At 34.7% G+C, this 19,683-nt stretch overlaps 1 protein-coding gene across 2 annotated transcripts in view; it reads left to right on the top strand.

Annotated features, from left to right (window-relative positions):
• Positions 1-6,990: 6,990 nt before the first annotated feature.
• Positions 6,991-19,683, top strand: part of LOC149801419 (uncharacterized) — a 75,860-nt gene continuing 63,167 nt past the window's right edge. Inside the window, exon 1 of one of the 2 annotated variants that reach the window (XM_089955519.1) lies at positions 6,991-7,239. The gene's annotated coding sequence lies outside the window, so the exon portion shown is untranslated. Of the gene's footprint in view, positions 7,240-13,590; positions 13,715-19,683 lie in introns of those variants that run through there. The other variant, XM_089955518.1, reaches the window with a different exon arrangement.

The following is a 19,683-nucleotide window of genomic DNA, read 5'->3' as shown; positions in this document are numbered from 1 at the left end:
TTCTTATTTATGTTGTCTTAAAATTCCTGTAAACAAAGCTATATGCAACGGTTTACCAGAATGAGCATGTTTATTCATCGATCTATTGCAATTATATGTCCAGGCTATGACTTTGGACCAGTGTATGCATTTAGACAACTTGTCTGTGCATACTTCATGACTAGATGGTATGTTCTTTGTGGTTAAGGCAATACACGAAACAACACTTCAACTGCTTTTTCAACCAAGCTTTCTCTTTATGCATGACAAGATTTAAAAGCTGAGAAGCAGTTTGGGATAAAATAGTCCATATTCAGAAACAATTTCCATAAATTCATGCTGAAATAAAGTGACGTTTTGTTACATGTATGTTGTGTTCAGATTTATGCCTACTGTGAAATGAGTCAGAATCATTGCATATTTTGGGCATTTGTAATTTGTATGACATATTTTAAATGAAGAACCCATCTGGCATAATGCATTTTTAACCAGAATGACCTCAGACCTATAGCAAATAAACTTAACCCAGAGAATATGCAGATTAGTCGGTAGCAAGATCAGACTGTGACTCAGACATTTTTCTGTCTGTATCGTGTTATTCATGTCTGTCATATGAATCACAGCTTCAGTTTCTGAACAATAACTTTGGAGGACTTAATGGGTTGAAAACAGATTAGACATGAAACTTGCATAAAGAAGACCTAGATCATGTTGAGTTTGAGTTTTCAATTTCATTCAGTTTGAGTTATCAGTTGTCAGTTTCTGGTTTGTAGCTTTTGAAGGGTTCCATAGACTGAAACCAGATTTGATGTGAGGCCTTACATCAAGAAAAACTAGGTCAGGTTATATCCTTACCATTTTCCAGAAAAACTTGTCCTATGTTTGACTTGGAACTTTAACCTTCAAATTTTACATGATAATTTTGGAAGGACATTTTAGATTGTAATCAATTTCATACAAGACTAGATGTTACCAAGAGATCTAGGTCATGTTTGACTCAAAAGATAACACAGCTGATAAACTGTATTCAGAAATTCTATGACTGAAGAGGATACTGATGATGAGGCATTGAAAACCACAACTTTTAATAGGAAACAGACAAAGAGCTCAAATATAACTTTTTTGCTACTTGCATTGTATGCAAGTGGACAAAACAGTCAGCTTACAAGTTCCTATTTCTACTGGCAATTTTGTTTTACTGGTTGCTATTACATTTACTGCAATCCAGAAGTTTATGAAGTTAGAAGGAACTTAAATACTTTCTGTCAATTTCAATTGCAATTTTTAGTGTCTTTCTAAATAACAACCACATGTACAGCTAATTGTTTTTCTTGCTTATAAATGATGTCTAATTTATACACATGGGCAATTTGCTTTTATGTACCATGTAGGGTTTGTGAACAGTCAGTCTCAATATATTTGGGACATTTTTCATTTTTCGGATAGTCAGGATAATATGTGGTGCAAATATATAAGATCAGCTCTTCTAAAAAGCAATACTTGCCGAGCATGTCATTGGAGTAGACATAGCAACAGATTTTCATTAAGTGCTGACAGCATTGGAGAAATATTGATGTACTTGTAAATAAAATGGTTGCATACAAAAGAGATTATGTATCCAACATCCCTTTGAATAATTATTGTGCCCCAGTCTACATATGTACATGTATGGCCACAGTATTAGCTAAACAGCAAATTTCATAGTAAAGGAATCAATGGCTTCCTTAGCAACCTCTGGAAGACATGTTTTACTTCAAGGACAGCTGCATCATTTTTCAGTCAAATTTGTTAGGAATATTTGTTAAGACAGGAAAATTCAAAATTGTGTCAAATACTTTTCCCTTAGCAATGATGTGTCTTCCTTTGTAACTGTGTAACTGGGGAAAAACTTGCAAATTGATACTTGTCTGTCATCAGGTTTGGCTTTTTATTATTGATGTAGTAAAAACTCTCATAGAATTGCTTTCAAAAACTGTCTTAACAATATCAAATCAGGTATGTCAGTTACAGTTCTAGCAAAAGCTCCATCTAGTCCAGCTGAAGTTAATCCATTGGTCACTGTGACCTACTTTCCAAACTTCGAAATTTTCTATAGATTGTCTCCATTATCCCTGTCAGGTCAGCAGCTTCATACTACTAGGCCATTTTACTTGAAACATTCATTTTATGTGATTTTTGGGATGAGCATGGTCATGCACTGACATAATTTCAGGATTAGGTAATTGCTGACAATTATGTCTTGAGTTCTAATTTCTAACTATTGCTACCAAACTTTGGCTCAGTGCCTGTTAGAATGAAAGCATTTTACACATCAAAACTGGGTAACGGTAACTCTTAGGAGTTTGAACATTTCTAAAAGATAGTATCTGATTTCAAAATCTTCAAACATATTGCCACCATATGTGCATTGAAGGTGTGTCTTGAGATTAAATAGTGTCACAAAAACTAGAATGATTTGACCTACTTTCTTCAGTTATTTGCACAGTTTTTAAAGATACTGACGTAGGCCACAGAAGCAAAGTTATCTTGTGAGCTTCAGCACACTAACCATTCTAGTTTCATTTAAATAAAAACATAAATTACATAATTAGAGCTTTTGAGTGACAATTTGACATGGCTTAATGATCATTTGAATGAGTTTAATTTCTGTTTGGTAAACAAATACAGTAAAACTTCTATAGTTTAAATTTCAGTCTCTTCATCACTCACTTTAACTTGAACCACTTGCTGGTGTGGTTCAGTGGTTAGTGTGCAGGACTTGCAATCAGCAATATAGGTTTCAATCCTACCATTTGATCAGACTGTCTGCTACTATGATTTGTTCATGGATAAAGCACTTTACTCGTTTCCAAAGCATCAAATATCCTTTAATTGCTGTGCAGTAAAAAAACAAAACATCAAGCATACCAAACCAGTTAAACCACTTGCTTTGAGAAGGCATAAAATATTTACAATGCTTGTGATCTCAAGAACTTGAGCAAACACTAAAACAAAAAAATAGGAGGCTCACTGGACTTCAGTTTTTGTCTCTATTGATCATAGAGCAGAATAGTTTATGGGATGGCATGTTGTCCATCATCTATTCATTACCACCAGTTTAACCCTACTCCTTATAAACTACTTGGAGGATTGCCATGCAACTAAACATACATATACTCCAAATATTGCAGCTCAGACATTCTGTATGGCCAGAACAGCAGACATCTCGAAATTTGTGTTATTGCTACTTTTTCTGAATAGATGGTATATGAAAATGTGTTATTCACTAAAAGACTTAGGAGGTCCAATTGGGGTTAAATTAAAATGGTGCCAGTCTGATATCCAATATAGCTTCCATGGCAGCCATTATGAAAATCTTGTTGCTTCTGAACAGGAAGTCATATTAATGCGGGTGGGTGTGATCAGAAGACTTCTTATGATATATACTTGGATCTAAATGAAAATAGTTATTGTTGTTGTTGTAGGGTTTGACGCCATTTTTCAGCACACGATAGGCTATACATGGCGGCCAGTATTAATGGTAGAGGAAGAACCCAGAAAGAACCACCGACCCTCGAGAAACTACTGGCAAGCTTTCTCACATACCCACATTGGCCGAATCCAAGACTCGAACCCACGCAGACAGAGATGAGATGGCAGTGATCTGTAATGGAGAGCGCTTTGGACCACTCAGCCACTCGGGGCCCTGAAAATGGTTCTGCTCAAATATCCAATATGGCCACCACAGAGGCCATCTTGAAAATGTAGCTTTTTCTACACCTGTATGGACCATCATATCAGGATGCGATTTTCACTAAAAGGCCTATGATGTTAAGTTGGTCCTAAATGAAAATGGTGCCAATATAACATCAAATATGGCCTCCACAGCAGCCATCTTAAAATCTTACCACTACTTTCCTAAATAAAAGGTTATATCAGCATTGGTTTATCACCAGCAAACTTTTTTGGTGTCAGGTTAGTCCACAATGAAAATGGTGCCACCATGACATCCAGTATGGCCTCAACAGTGGCCATATTGAAAATATTTTTATTGCTATTCCAACATGATGGATGGTCATATCAACATGGGATTATCACTGAAAGACATTGTATGATATCTAAGACCAATGTTGGCATCACAGACAGCAATCTTGAAAATTATGCTATTACAACTCATCCTGAATGGAAAGTCATATTAGCATGGAATTTTCACCAAAAGAATTCTTAGATGGTCTTAAACAAAAACTGTGCTGATCTGGTACACAATATGGCCACCAAATTGGCCATCTGAAATACTATTCCTCCTAGATGGAAAGCCATTTCTGACATAAGGTCTAGTCACCATGGCATTCATCATGAAAATCTTGTTATTGCAACTCTGATGAAAAGGAAAGTCATAACATGAAGTTTTTTCCAGAAGACTTTGTATTGTGTCTTGTTGGTCCTGTGTGAAAACGATGCCAATCTGACATTCAATATGACCACATAGTGCCATCTTGGAATTTGTGATATTGCTACTTTTCCAGAATTTATAGTCGGATCAGTATCTAGTTGGTCCTAAATGACAGTGGTGCCCCACACATATTCAGTATGACTGCCACAGTCAACATATTGACAAACTTATTAATTTTCCTGAATGGATGGTCATATTGGAGTGGGGTTTTCTTAAAATGGTGTCTAGTTTTACCCAAATGAAAATGGTGCAGATCTTTCATACAGTATGGTTGCCACAACAGCTAATTTGAAAATCTTTTCACTCAGGAATGTCAGAGATAGTTTTAACAATGCAGTTAATAAGAAGAAATTGTTTTATATTAAATTCTTGGAAATTCTTTTTGGACAGTAGAACATCAGTCTCATTGAGGGACTCTTGTTGGAAGTTCATAATTTTAACGTAAACTGATATTGTATTAGTATGGTATGTCTTTGGTAAATGTACATGCATCATTATAACATATCTTCATTTAGTCTTTTGATATTAATTTTAAATACACTTGTTACTACATTATATTAAGAATTATATGTTACTGTTTACTTTCCAAATTTTTCAGCTCAGAGTGTGATATTTTGGGATTTCGTTGGTTTTGATAGCACTTTTAACACATTATCAGATATTATCATGCTGAGGAAATGGGAGTAAAGTGACTTTCCCAATGACACTAAGGCAGCTGACCCATGCAGGCCTGGGTGGTATCAAACCAATTACCCTTGGGTTACATGTCCAGTGCTCTGCCATATAGGCTACCACAGCGCCAAATGATATTTTGATCTTGTTTCAGTTGCATGATTCAGCTACCAAAAGTGGGCATGAAAATGTTTCGGTTTGGTCAGGTGTTTTTGTGGAACATTAACACTTTAAATGTTATAGAGTAAAGTGCATTACCCAAAGACATACCATGGTAACCTATCTGGACTGATCCAATGGCAGGAACTGGACCCACACTCTTCTAGTCATGAATCCAACATCTTAACCAATGAACCACAGTAGTTACACTAGGCATGCAAAAGGTAGGTTTTAAATGTTATCTGTGCACATTAAATTGATGCTGACTTGGTTATCAAAACTTGCGTTGATGCATAACTTTGGTTTATGTAATATTAAGAGTGTTAAATGGTAAATGTGTTTGATTGCACTAATTGTTTTTTTTTATACACCTGCCATACAGCAGAGCTTATTGTTTTATGATGTTTTCTGTCTGTCCCTCTTTTACCAATTTGCTTTCTGCAGAATTTCTTTTATTGTCCACCATCTACTGTTACCAAACTTCGTGGATGGCTTGCACATGGGTTTGAGAAGAACACTGATTTTGGGCTCAAACAATGGTTAAGGTCAATGAGAAATGGTTGCCACACAATTACTTGAGCTCTTTATCATCAGTGGTAACCAGTCTTTGAGGGTGGCTTGCATTTGAAATAATGGGAAATCTATTCCATTTTGAGTTAAAAGATGAAAGGTCAAGGTCATGGTGACTAAAATAATTAAGAAATGGTTTCTGCACAATAACGTCAGTTCTACACGATTTTGTTGTGGCTTTAATGCAGATTTTTAGCACATGATAGGTTGTACATGGTGGCCTGGCAAAACAATGGAAAGGACCACCACAGGAAGCTACTGGCAAGCTTTCTCATATACCCACAGTGGCTGACCACGAGACTTTAACTCATACAGAGATGAGATGGTAATAATTGGTAAAGGCAGGTGCCTTAGACCACTTGGCTTTCTGGGGGCCCCATAGTTCCTCATGATATATGTCAACCAAATATTTAACTCAGAGAAATCAAACCAGTCAATTAACGTCATGGTCATGATCATCCTTGTACTCGAAAGTCCAACAACAACCAAACATTGTGAACTGCTTGCACTTTTGTTAGGAATAAGGTTAATAAATGTTGGGTCAAATGGTCAAAGGTAACCATAATTGACTGAGAGAAAAATCAATGGTTTCTGTATAATAGCAGTTGAACTACATCACAGACCTGGTCCAACCTATGTAGATGACTTGGATTTAGGGTAAGAACAAATTCTTACGATTTTGGGGGCAAATATCAAACTATTAAAGGACTATTAAACATTGGGCAGTCACATAATGTGCTGTTTCTTGGTACTCTTCTTTACAGTGAGATATTGGTTTATATGGTTTTCTTGGTTTTAATGGCATTTATAACATTATGGTTATATCATGCCAAGGATATGAGTGCTAAGTGAAGTGCCTTTGTCAAGGACACCAAGGCCACTGACCATGGCTGACCAGGGCAGGTATTGAACACACACACACACCTGACCTCTGGATTACTAGTCCACTCTACCAACTGAGCTACCACTGCTTCGCAGTGAGAGAGAACTTTCAATTAAAATAATGTGCACACTATACAGTGATGTATTATGGACTACCACAAAGAAGTAGGATTGCTTTGGGAGGAAGTTATTATCCACTTTTAAATTTGGGGGGTGTACATCTCAACATAGATTATAATGACAACATCAACCTGTATCTCAGTGTACACTGTTCAGTATAGTAGTAACAGCCACAACACTTATTAAAACAGAACTGTTTAAGTATAAACAGGGGGTGGATACCAGGCCAGATTGTAGCTGATATGTTGGAGTTAAGTGCTTACTAATTGGTCATGGGTGATATTACAGCCAATTGATCAGCATGATAAGGAGGTGCAGTGTCCACTTCTGAACAAGATCTACAAATCAGAAAAAGTCTGGATTACATTTCAGTTATTTAGAGCATCCTATTCAGTAATTTTTTTCTCTGCTGAGCCTGATTTTAGGTAAGTAATTTCTGTTGTGTGTGTAGATTTGTGAATGAAAATTGTAAGAATCAGTATCTGTTACTTGAGTGCAAACGTATCTCACACTCTTGCTTTTCTGTTTCCTCTTTTAACATTTTTTCACTAATTATCCTTTGCATTCTTGTTAATTTTGGCATCATTATCACTGTTATTATGCTTGTTATTATTATTATTATTATTATTATTATTATTATTATCATCATCATCATTATTATCATCATCATCATCATTATTGTCATTGCTCTCATTGTTAATTGTGCTATGAATGTTTTTTTAAAAGTAAGTAATTTTTAGGTCCTGATGAGATAAACATTTTTTTTCACAGCAGTGTGTTTGAGCACAAAATATATACTTACTAGTAGTAACAAAATAAAGACATGTTGGTACTGCTAATAAATCTATCCCCTTCATAAAAACTATACCCTTATAGAAATGTTAGACTTGAATAGGACTACCTCTGGGTACACAAATATTGCAGATGCATGATAATTGCATAGGTTTGAATATGAATTCATGCTAGTTACATAATAAAGATACCATACGTACTTGCTTATAAGTCAAACTGCAAACAATTATCCTAATCTACCGTAACATAATGCGCCTGCAGATCAAGGTCTGTTTTATTTGTTCTGCTGATTACTCCTAACAAACTGCTCAGATCTAGATCTGCTAGTGCCTTATGTTACAACAGATCTGAGTCCATGCAGTTTGCAGTCACATGCAGTTTGCATATTTCTGATTGAATTTCATGAACTACATGGAACTAAAATATTTCCTCTCAAAACAAAATTAACCACCCTTGACAAGTATGGATTTATGAAAGTAGTGATTTTTTGTATGTCTGTCTGTCCATTTGTGTTTTTGTGCACAGGACAAGGGATCTAAAAATTTCCCTTTGCTGATTTTTATTCCTCTTTGATCTATACTCTTTTAGTCCAGTATACATCTTTCAATAAATGTGCTTTATATGGATTTATTGAAGTCTACATCCACTGGTAAATTAATTTACTTTGTAAGTGTTAATCCCACAGAAGAAATTTGGTCAGACTTACATAATTTAGTAGCATATTTTGGAGTTTCAGATCTTTCTCAGTTCAACAGGATTGTAAATAATGACATAAAACAACAACTTAATAATATATGTATTCATAAAAAAGATCCATTGAACATGTTAGTGCAGTGTGCTAGTTATAGGCTTAACATTTGTAATCTAAACAAGTACTTCATATAATCACCAGCTTGCATTACAGGCTTTACCATACACTTATCAGTATAGGTATCTCTGCTGAACTTCATATCCACCTCTACTGGCTTGATCTTGAACCAGTACATTCAGGGTTCGTGTATTAGGACTGTGTGGGATTCCTCTACTCCAATATGAAATAAACTCAAGTTGATGTACCTGATTTAGTGAGGCAATGAAGGTTTACATTAATATATGATTGAGGTGTGTTGTAAGATGGTATATGTGGTAATCATAATTGACACACTATCCCTATTAGGGACTAATGATACAAGTCTAAGTGGAGACATTGGGAAAAAGTACCAAAAGTCAGAGGTCAAATTACAGAACTGTATGGTAACCTATTTACTCCATTTCTCTGTCGTAAAACCAATGTCTTTAATGATTGATATGCCATATTTCATGTCCAAACTTTGTCTAACTCGAGATTACATATTTTCCCAAACCATTAAACTATTTTCTTTTCATGGGGTCATGGAGAGAGAGAATCTTACTTGATTTAATTTCTGTGAATGACAAATTTTTAAAAAAATGTGAGGCTAGTGAGTAAAAGAGTAAAACAGAAATTGAAACCAGTTTCTTTTCTTGTCCAACCTTCTGCTTTGACAAGATTATACTTTATTGCACATAGTATATGCATTAAGATAATGAAAAGTAGTTGAAAGGCTGAAAAGAAAGTTAAAAATGAGACTGATTTTCAATTCCTCGATTAAAAGGATGAACTCATTTACTATGAACATAAGACAGTTTTTACTTTTCTAATTGATGTCTTCCATTTTGTGAAGTGTAATACTGCCAGAGGTCAGCAATCTACGGCATGCGTGCCACAAGGTGGCACATCAGGAGGTTTTGTGCAGCATGCAAAGGGCAGCCAAAAATCTTGATTTTAACAGTGTTACTCTCTTACTGGTGGCACATGCTCATTCATTGTGTAATTAATCCGGAAAAAGTGGCACGCTATTTAAAATAGGTTGCCAACCCCTGCTGTATGCTTTGAATCTGTCTGCCTATGAATGCTTCCTATTCTGCACAATAACTTAAGTTCTACAGCAGTACCTTCACCAGCCTTTGAGGACAGCTTTCACTGAGATATGGAACCCAATTGATTTCAGGGTCAAAAGGTCAATGGTCATGGTCACTGGCTGCAAGAAGAGGTTTTGTGAAGACTTATAATGTTTGGAGTCCCAAGGTAGGGTCAGTGCACATGACCCTTAAAAGTGGCATTGTCCAATTGAGAATAAGTTATCTTTTCATATAAGCTTATAGAAAATTACTTGGAAAATCAAATCTGATGACAAAATCAAAGAACTTTTTTCTTTGAAGAATTTAATACACTTAAAAACAATTAAATAGGTCATAGACTTAGCCTTGTCCCGTGTGTGTGTGCGCAAGTGTGTGTGTGTGTGATTTTTAACATAGCTTTAACAACTTTTCAGTCGACTTTTCAGTCATATTGCTACGATGTCTGCAGTGTGGTAGTTTATTGTGATGTCAGACAGGGGCATCATGTCAGATATATAGCATCATGTCCCACCTATTCACATCACTGTAACACCAGGCTGACCAACCCTAACACTATCCTCGTAATTTTGAGTACCAAGCATGGCAGCTGCTAGTACCATTTATAGAAGTCTTTGGTATGACTTCAAATCTGCAACCTCATGTATCTGAGGCAGATGCTCTAACCACTTAAGCCACTGGAGCAATCCATGTCCAATGTGGATGCACATATGTGCCTGTTCCACTCACATAATCACAACAATACATACATTAAGCAAATAAAACATATACCAAGTTTCTATCTTTAAAAACCATTGGACAATAGAATACTTTCATAAATAGATGCTGTCTTTGCTGCTCTCATTAGTTCACTGGGGTTCAAGTTAATACAAGTTTGATTTATGTTCATCTTTGCATTCATTAAAGACTAGATATCAATGTTGTTCAGACTCGCTACGATGTCTGCAGTGTGGTAGTTTATTGTGATGTCAGACAGGGGCATCATGTCAGATACATAGCATCATGTCCCACCTATTCACATCACCCTGACACCAGGCTGACCAATCCTAACACTCTCATAATTTTGAGTACCAAGCATGGCAGCCGCTAGTACCTTTATAGAAGTCTTTGGTATGACTTCAAATCTGCAACCTCATGTATCTGAGGCAGATGCTCTAACCACTTAAGCCACTGGAGCAATCCATGTCCAATGTGCATGCACATATGTGCCTGTTCCACTCACATAATCACAACAATACATACATTAAGCAAATAAAACATATACCAAGTTTCTATCTTTAAAAACCATTGGACAGTAGAATACTTTCTTAAATAGATGCTGTCTTTGCTGCTGTCATTAGTTCACTGTGGTTCAGGTTAGTACAAGTTTGATTTGTGTTCATCTTTGCATTCATTAAAGACTAGATATCAATGTTGTTCAGACTCCCACAAGATCTTAATGAATTTTTCTCAGCATAGAAAATGATTTTTCTGCATCTGCTTTGCTGCGAGGGATATGCTGGGTGTTGTTGCTAAACTATTCCAACTCTCAAAATAATCATAGTTTGTGTTTGATGGTTTTCTGACAGCAGTCTTCAAATGATTTGACATGGTGTAACTCTAGCTATTCTCATCCAGTTAAGTCTCTGTGAAAAGGTGGTTGCTTATGTGTGATCACCTTATCTTTTAATTGCTTCTATGATAATCTATCATACAGTCTACCCCATGTATGCTTTTACATGTGTTTGAAGGAGGACTGTTGACTGTTTATACAGACTATTTGCTAGGGACATATATATATATAATATATATATATAGCAGTGGTAATAATACATATATATTTATACTGAACATAGGAAACCTTCAACTTCAAAAACATTGCAACATAATTTCACCAAATTTGACAGTAAGCATTCTGTTACCATATGAAGGCCCTTACAGTAAGGATTTTATTACATTATGAAGGCCCTTACACTAAGCATTTTGTTACATTATGAAGGCCCTTACAGTAAGCATTTTGTTATATTATGAAGGTCCTTACAGTAAGCATTTTGTTACATTATGAAGGCTCTTACAGTAAGCATTTTGTTACATTATGAAGGCCCTTACAGAAAGCGTTCTGTTACAGTATGAAGGCCCTTTGATTTTATTCAGATGTTGCTGATCAGTGCGTAAAGTGATTAAAGTTTTGCATGATTTTTCTAATCAACTGAGTAGAATTCGACCATTGTGGACAGAAGGAATTTTAGCATGAAAACATTCTAAAATTTATACAAATGATGTCAATCCACCTTCAAACAAGCCACCATTACTCAATATAAAAACTTAAATGATTCATTCTGAAAATATACTCATTAGAATTGTACAAACCCCAACAGAAAGCTTCCTGTCATGAACTCCTTTCAAATTTATGAAAATTATGCCAGTCTGCTATCCAGTATGTCCACTTTTTTTTCCAAAACTAAAGAAGACAATTTGGACAGATAATATCTTGACCTAAAGTCCTTTCCATTTCGTGAAATTGATGTTGATCTGTTGGCAAATATTGATGAATATTTTACCATAAATGAAAAAAAGTAAGAAAATTTGAACAAAATTTGACAATAGGTATCATATTAACTCAGGTTTTTTTTAAAATCTTGCATTTGACTTTTAGGCAGATATCAGCCAGGTGTGTGATCATAAGCCTATATGGGCATCTTGTTTAATTAAGAGAGGTTTTGAAGTATAAAAGAGAAAGCAGCATTAACATAGATATTTTCCTGAGCCCAAAACAAATTTTCCATATTTCTTTTAATAAGCACCCTGATAGATTGCATGTTCTAAATGATTGGCATTGTCGAATTAAAGCAAACTTTAAAAGGAAATAGCTTCAAGACTCCTTTTTGAACATGTTGGATTATAAATCCATTTTGTAATAACACAATGCATTCAACCAAAATTTTAAACTGTCTTTACACATCCATGACTGTTTTTTCCTAACTGAACTTGAACTACACAATTAGTTGATAAAAACTTTGCAAGGCATGCATTTCCTTATATTTTGGGGTTTTTAACAGCGTGATTTAGTTTTCATTGTTCTGCCACAACATTTGCACTGCTATAATAATATTATTTTTATTTTCAGTCCTTAGAGAAAAAAGGGGATAGGCAACATATATTTATGTGTTTATTAAAATTGTCATGTGTCATTGACATGATCATGATAAATATGGCAACTGCTTGCATATGTTTGATGCTTGATGCTAAATACATTTTTATATCTGTAACAATCTTAAGTTATAATAAACAATTATGTTACCTATGTAAATAGCAAACCTGTGTGCCCAGATTTTTAACAAATAGTTTACATTAAAGGATTTTGTCACTGTGCAATAATAACGGTTGTTTCTGAGCTTATTTCCTATGCAACCAAATGAAATTATCAACTCATGAACTTGAAACAATTGAGAAACTTTCCGAGTTGTAGTTCCATTAAAACAATGACATGCATAGAAACAAGATTGAAAATGAATCTTTCTTTGAGTTAAACACACACACCTGCACACACAATTACCATATCACAACTGTGCCCCTCAGACCATAACACATGTTGATACCTATTAACCAATTCTGTCACTGGCAAAGGTGTGAACACTATATTTACATGCACACTGGCAAATTGTTAGACTTGCAGAATTAATTTCCATCACCTCGCCAACTGCCACTGTCTGTCTGTCTGTGTGTGTGTGTGTGTGTGTGCATGCATGCGTGTATGTGCGTGTGTGTTGCTAATGTGTAGGGCATGCTTTGGTGATAAGCTATGCATATGACTACATACGGCTTCAGTACTATACTCATGTATTAACACCTTTATCACTAGTCTTTTTTTGAAAGATATTAGTAGTTGTTGTTTTTTACAACATGATTTACATTATTGTTTAGACCTAAAGATAATGATGCATGCAAGCTATCTCAAGCAAAGAACTTTACAGATTTTATGTTGTAAGCAGTGTCTGAATCTAATTGAGTCCTGTACTTAGATCTTACCAAGTTTTAATCTGTATAAAAAGAGGCTGGGCTCACTTGAATGTGGTTATCAGTGAGGGAATTAGGCCAGCATACAGACTGACTAAAGTCTGATCAGTACAGATCACCACATAAACCTGCATCAATCTGCTGCTCTAGAGGGATTTATATTTCTCAGTATTTCAGTTGATTTATTCATGTTTGGTGAGTTTTTTTCTCAATATTCTTAGCTCCAAATGTAAGTGAGATTGCTTTTCACCTATAAAAGCTGTAAGAGAACAGCAAATTATAAAAAATTAGGAGGAGATGAATTGTATTTTGTAATATTGAAAGTATACAGTGGCCTCGGGTTTTAATTGTGTTAAATAACACATAGTATGTCAGTATTTCAAATCAGAGGTATGGGATAGACACTTTTTTAAATTTTTAATGGCTCAAGGAAATTTGCAATAATGTTCAGGTCTAGGCAAAGAAAGGTTCATTAAAAAAAATATTGCCAAGTTTTAATTTGTAATGTAATATTATTGTGTAGTCATTGAATGTATAAGTTTTAAAGTGTTATAAGTGGAAAATCACCAGATATCAATACTTTTATTGAATTTTTCTGAAATGTATGTTGTATGATATTGATTTTAGGACACTTAAACGAGCTAGTTCATATCCTCTGTTATCATTTTAATTTTGGAGCCAGTCACCTCCTGCGCTTGACATAGCTACTATGAGTTTTTAGCTATAACAATTACCTTTTTTGAACTTCAGGACAGGTGTTTGGACAGATTACTTAATTATTATGAAGAAATCTTTTAAAGAAACAATTTGTGTTGACTCTAAAATCATTTTTTGCTCACCTGGCCTGGAAAAACCAAATCAGTTCATGCTATGGCCCTATATCCAGCTTGCATCTTTTGTCTTGTGTCATCCACCTTCCTTCATTAATTGGTATTTTTTACTTTTCCAAAACCACTGGATGAATTGCAGCCTAACTAATCACAGAGCATCTTGGCATGAAGGCTACTTTTTATTTTCTGCCTTAAGGTGAAACAGCATATTGCGTTAGGATGTTCATCCTTCTGTCTGTTACCAATTTCATTTCTGCACAATAACTCAAATTGTCCATCACCTTCTGTTGCCAGAATTTGTCCATCACTTCCATGTGTGATTAGGAAGAACTATATTGATTTCAGGGGTCAAAAAGTCAAAGGTCAAGGTAACTATAACAGGATAAAAATGGTTTCTTCACAATAACTTAAGTTCACCACCATTTACAAAAACAACCTTTGTGTAATTGGCTTCCACTTTGGGTAAGGAAGAACCCTGTCAGTTTCAGCATCAAACTGTCGAAGGCCATGGTTACTAGAACTGGAAGAATAATAATCGATTTGTACAAAAGCATTAGTTCTAAATCATAGACTTGGACCAAACTTGTCAATGGCTTATACTTATGATAAGGAAGAAGCCTATTGATTTTGTTGTCAAAGGTCAAGGTCTCTTACACACACAAAAAAAACCCACAGACAAAACTTTGTGAATGGTTGCACTTGAGGAATGGAAGCCTTTTGATTTGGGACTCATAGATTATTTGGTCAAGATGTTGGAAGTCATGACAGTCATGTTAAGGTCTAATAAGAAAATAATGGCTTCTTCATATTAAGTTTCATTTTGACCAAAGGTTGAGTTCGGTGAGGCCCATTGGTCAGTAATCTTCATAGTCAACCATACCCCACCCCCAACCCCACCTCATGCCTACATAGAGGATTATTAAATTATTAAACATGGGGTGTACATTTAATATGCTGTTCATTGTACATGCATTGAAATTAATTGGGCTGGTCCTCTGGTATTATTGTGGGAAAAATACTGTGTATTTGTCTATGCTGATGTCATGATATATAAATTGTACTTGCATTGAAATTAATTCGGCTCATTCCCCTGGTATTATCATGGGAAAAATACTGTGTATGTGTATATGTTGATGTCATGATATATAAATTTCTTTCATATAAACATGTAAACAGACATAATATGGGATGCAGGTATAAGCACTTTCATCTTTTTGGGGATATTGACATCAATTTGTAATTAAAATTTCATGTATATAATTTATATTCCTAAATAGAAATCAAGTGGGTTTGTGCATATAGCTGAGTGTTCATTTTTTTTTTTGTTGCCTTGAAGTTAAATTCTTGTGAATTTTGAGTCATTATCTTTGACCTTGTTACATCATTCCTTTGTGGATCAGTGCATGGCCATGCTGGTTAGGGCACTAGTGCTGAGAGCTTTGCAATAGATGTAATTACTTGTGTTTGGTTTGGAAGGAACACATTTTTCTGAATATAAAATGGTATTTACTTCATGCATGTATCAAAAGTGTTTGCTGAGGGACACCATTTTAACACATGCTTACAGCAGCATAATAATATTGCTATTACGGTCATGCATTATTTTGTGATGGCTTCATATTGAAGGTACACTTTATATATATATATATATATATATATATATATATATATATATATATATATATATATATATATATATATATATATATATATATATATATATATATATATATATATAAAGAAAACAACAAAACTTTATATAACTATCGGGGATCAGTTTTTAATTCAGTTTGCTAGAAAACATCTATATCACATAGGTAACCCATGGGTCAGTCATTGTTTTCCTTTCAATTTGAACCAAGAGGTTAATATGAGCTCCACTGGTCAAAGTCCCGAATAACTAATGGGATGGGCTGTTGTTGGTTATCCATGATCCATTCATCCATTAGTACAATTTTGTTATTGCTACTCCCCTTAAACTACTTGGAGGATTGTCTTGAAACCTGACATGTACATTCATCCCATGATCTAGTTGGTCCTAAATAAAACCTGTGCTGCCTGGATATCTGATTTGGCCATCACAGTGACCAGCTTAAAAATCTTGTAATCGCCATCCCCTCTGAATGGATGGTCATTTCAACATGGAGTTTTCACTAAAAGACTTCTTATGATGTCCAATTGGTCCTAATTGACAATGGTACCAGTCTGTCATCCAGTATGACCAACACGGTGGCCATCTTGATAATCTTGTTATCACTACTTCTGCATGAATGGTCATATCAAAATGGAGTTTTCACTGAAAGACTTCTTACAATGTACTTGGTTGCAAATGAAAATGGTGCCCATTTGATGTCTAATATGGCCATGGCTACCAAGGCATCCATCTTGAAAGTCTTGTTATTGCTGCTTCACCTGAATCGATGGTCATATTAAAATGGGGTTTTCATTAAAAGCTATTTAGTTGGTCATAAATAAAAATTATGCCACAGTGGCAGCCATCATAAAAATATTGTTATCACAATTCTGTTTGAGCAAAATGTGATATTGACTTGGGGTTTACTCTAGAAGACTTCTTATGATGTCCAGTTGGTCTTAAATGAAAATGGTGCATATATGATGTCCAATATGGCTGCTAGAGCAGCCATCTTGAAAATCTTGTTATTGCTACTCCTCCTGAATGGAACATAATATCTAAAACAAAATATTGTTATCTCAACTCCTCTCCAAAAGGACGGCTATATCAACATAGGAATTTCACCAATAGACTTCTTGTGATACCTAGTTTTGTTCTAAAGGAAAATAGTACTAGCCATACATCCAAGCAAGATGACTGTCTGAAAAATTGTATTGTCACCATTGCCCCTAAATGGATGATCATTATCACATGGAGTTTTCACCATAAACCTTTTGATAATGTCTACATTTTCCTAAATGAAAATGGTGCCAAGTTGACATTCAGTATGTGTCACAGCAGATAGTTTGAATATTGTTTTATTGCTAAAGAATGTAAGAGATGGTTTCAACACTTGGCAGTTAAAAGAAAGAAATAGTCTTATCCTGAATTCATGGAAATTCTTTTCACTAAGTAGAGCATCAGTTCCAGTGAGCGACTCTTTGTTAAGTTTTAAATTCTTTGTCATCCCAATACAGTGCTTAAGTTAACTTTTGAGCCAAATTCAATTTAAAATGCACCTAAAGGTTTGAACAATATCAGTAAAACATGCATTCAGTCACATACACCCAACAGATTCTAAATTTTTATCAGCCTGTTTATATATGCTTCAGTATTTCATTTCTCATTCACAAAGTACACACCTAAGATCTTTTGAAATACACTTGTTTCTCATATTTTGTGGCAATAACTTTTTATGACCCCACACTGTGGAGCATGGCATCTTGACTGGGTTAGGTTCACATTGCCATTTCAAGAAAATTGTATCTGTGCATTCAGTGCAGATAAATGATTGGACTAGATTTTCAAGCTATTACAGAAATTTGTAAAAATATTTTAAACATTTTTAACTGTTAAGATGTTTGTTTTGGTTTGTTTTTTGTTTATATAAAATAACCTTGTTTGCATGATTAAACAAAATCTACTTGAGGTAGACAAATAAAATATAAATGGCATATTTATAATTACATACAGATGACCTAGTTAAATTTTCAGGCCATTATATAAAGTTTTAATTTTTTTAAAGCATTTTAGTGCTTAATGAGCTTTTCCTTCTTTCAGAGAACACTGTTAGCACAATTAAACAAAAACCAATTACATTAGACCAATGATATGAGCTGATTAGATTTTTATGTCATTACAGCATTTTTTCAGATTTTTGAACTTGGTGGTGGATTTTTACTGTTTTTCTGCAGCACAGATTTAGTTTATTGTAATCTAATAGAAAAATATCAGCATCAAAATTCATTTAGGATGAATAATGCCAGCTTCTAAAAGCTTCAACCCTAACAGAAAATGAAGCTTATGTTGCTAATCAGAAACAAAATATTTTCAACAATTCAAGAGTTTGGTCATAGGGTAATTCAAATTAAGAACGTTCAAGATTATGTATGAAATAGTTCAGTGGGGTGTGAATCAGTATGGTGAAAATTAATGGGGTTGAATTAGTATCATCCACTGAAGTTTTAAATTGATAGCATTGAAATGAAGATTCTACATTTATGCTGTAATTGTGAGGTCATTAGTAATGTAGTCACTCCTGACAAGTTGTTCAATAGGTCCGTTAATTTTTCATGATTTTTAAAAAATAATAATAATAATAATAATAATAATAATAATAATAATGCTTTATTTATAGAGGGTGACTCATTAGTCAAGGACTATTCTCCCTTGAGGCCCTCTTAAGGAGAGTATAACAATGCACATTATATGAAGATGGCAATAATTACTGTTTATTTTAACATGTTTAGTATTAAAATACTAAATTCCATTATCTGTTAGAAACACATACATGCTCATGATATCTTTTCTTAAATATTCTAATATTTTCAGCAGATGAATTGTTTATCAATTTTGTTCAGAACTGCCAGGCATGTTCTCACTGAAACTGAATTTTATTCAAGCCAGAAATGAACACATAGTTCCATATTATCATTCAGACATAAATTGTTATTTTTTACACCCAGTTAACCTGATGAAACACTTTAGGTCTAAAGTCTTGTACCCAGAAAAATCAAGCTGGGACCTAGAAGTTTTGGGGCCCCAAGTGGCCGAGTGGTCTAAAGCGCTCTCCGTTATGGATCACTGCCATCTCACCTCTGTCTGCGTGGGTTCGAGTCCTGGATTCAGCCAATGTGCGTATGTGAGAAAGCTTGCCAGTAGCTTCTCATGGGTCGGTGGTTCTTTCCGGGGGTTTTCCTGGGTTCTTCCTCCACCATTAATACTGGCCGCCATGTATAGCCTATCATGTGCTGAAAAATGGCGTTAAACCCTACAACAACAACAACCTAGGAGTTAAATATATATAACTCCTATGTTGTTGTTGTAAGCCATCATAAATCAAAAAGTATTCACAAAAGTCACAGATTTAATGTGTTTTGACTGTTTTGTTTTAAAAAAAATTCTGATTTTCAGTATTTGTAAAGTGTGTGATCATGTATAACATAAAAACAGATTGATAAAATGCAGTCTATTGAGCCTGCCATGGTGCTGTATTGGATGATAACTTTGGCATTGTGCTTGTCTTTTCATCTGTCTGAGCATACACCTACACCCTGCATTAATGCCAATGTTGAACCTTAAGCTCAGTGTTAAAGGTTTTACTTTTTAGATTGATAAAATGTATGTTTTACAAAAAGGAGTCCCTAATTACTAATTTTTAT

The sequence above is a fragment of the Sinohyriopsis cumingii genome, chromosome 4 (assembly GCF_028554795.1).
Source record: "Sinohyriopsis cumingii isolate HCF-2022 chromosome 4, ASM2855479v2, whole genome shotgun sequence".
Taxonomy (NCBI): domain Eukaryota; kingdom Metazoa; phylum Mollusca; class Bivalvia; order Unionida; family Unionidae; genus Sinohyriopsis; species Sinohyriopsis cumingii.
Note: the sequence above shows the minus strand (reverse complement) of the source record. Positions and strands in the feature narration are given on the sequence as shown.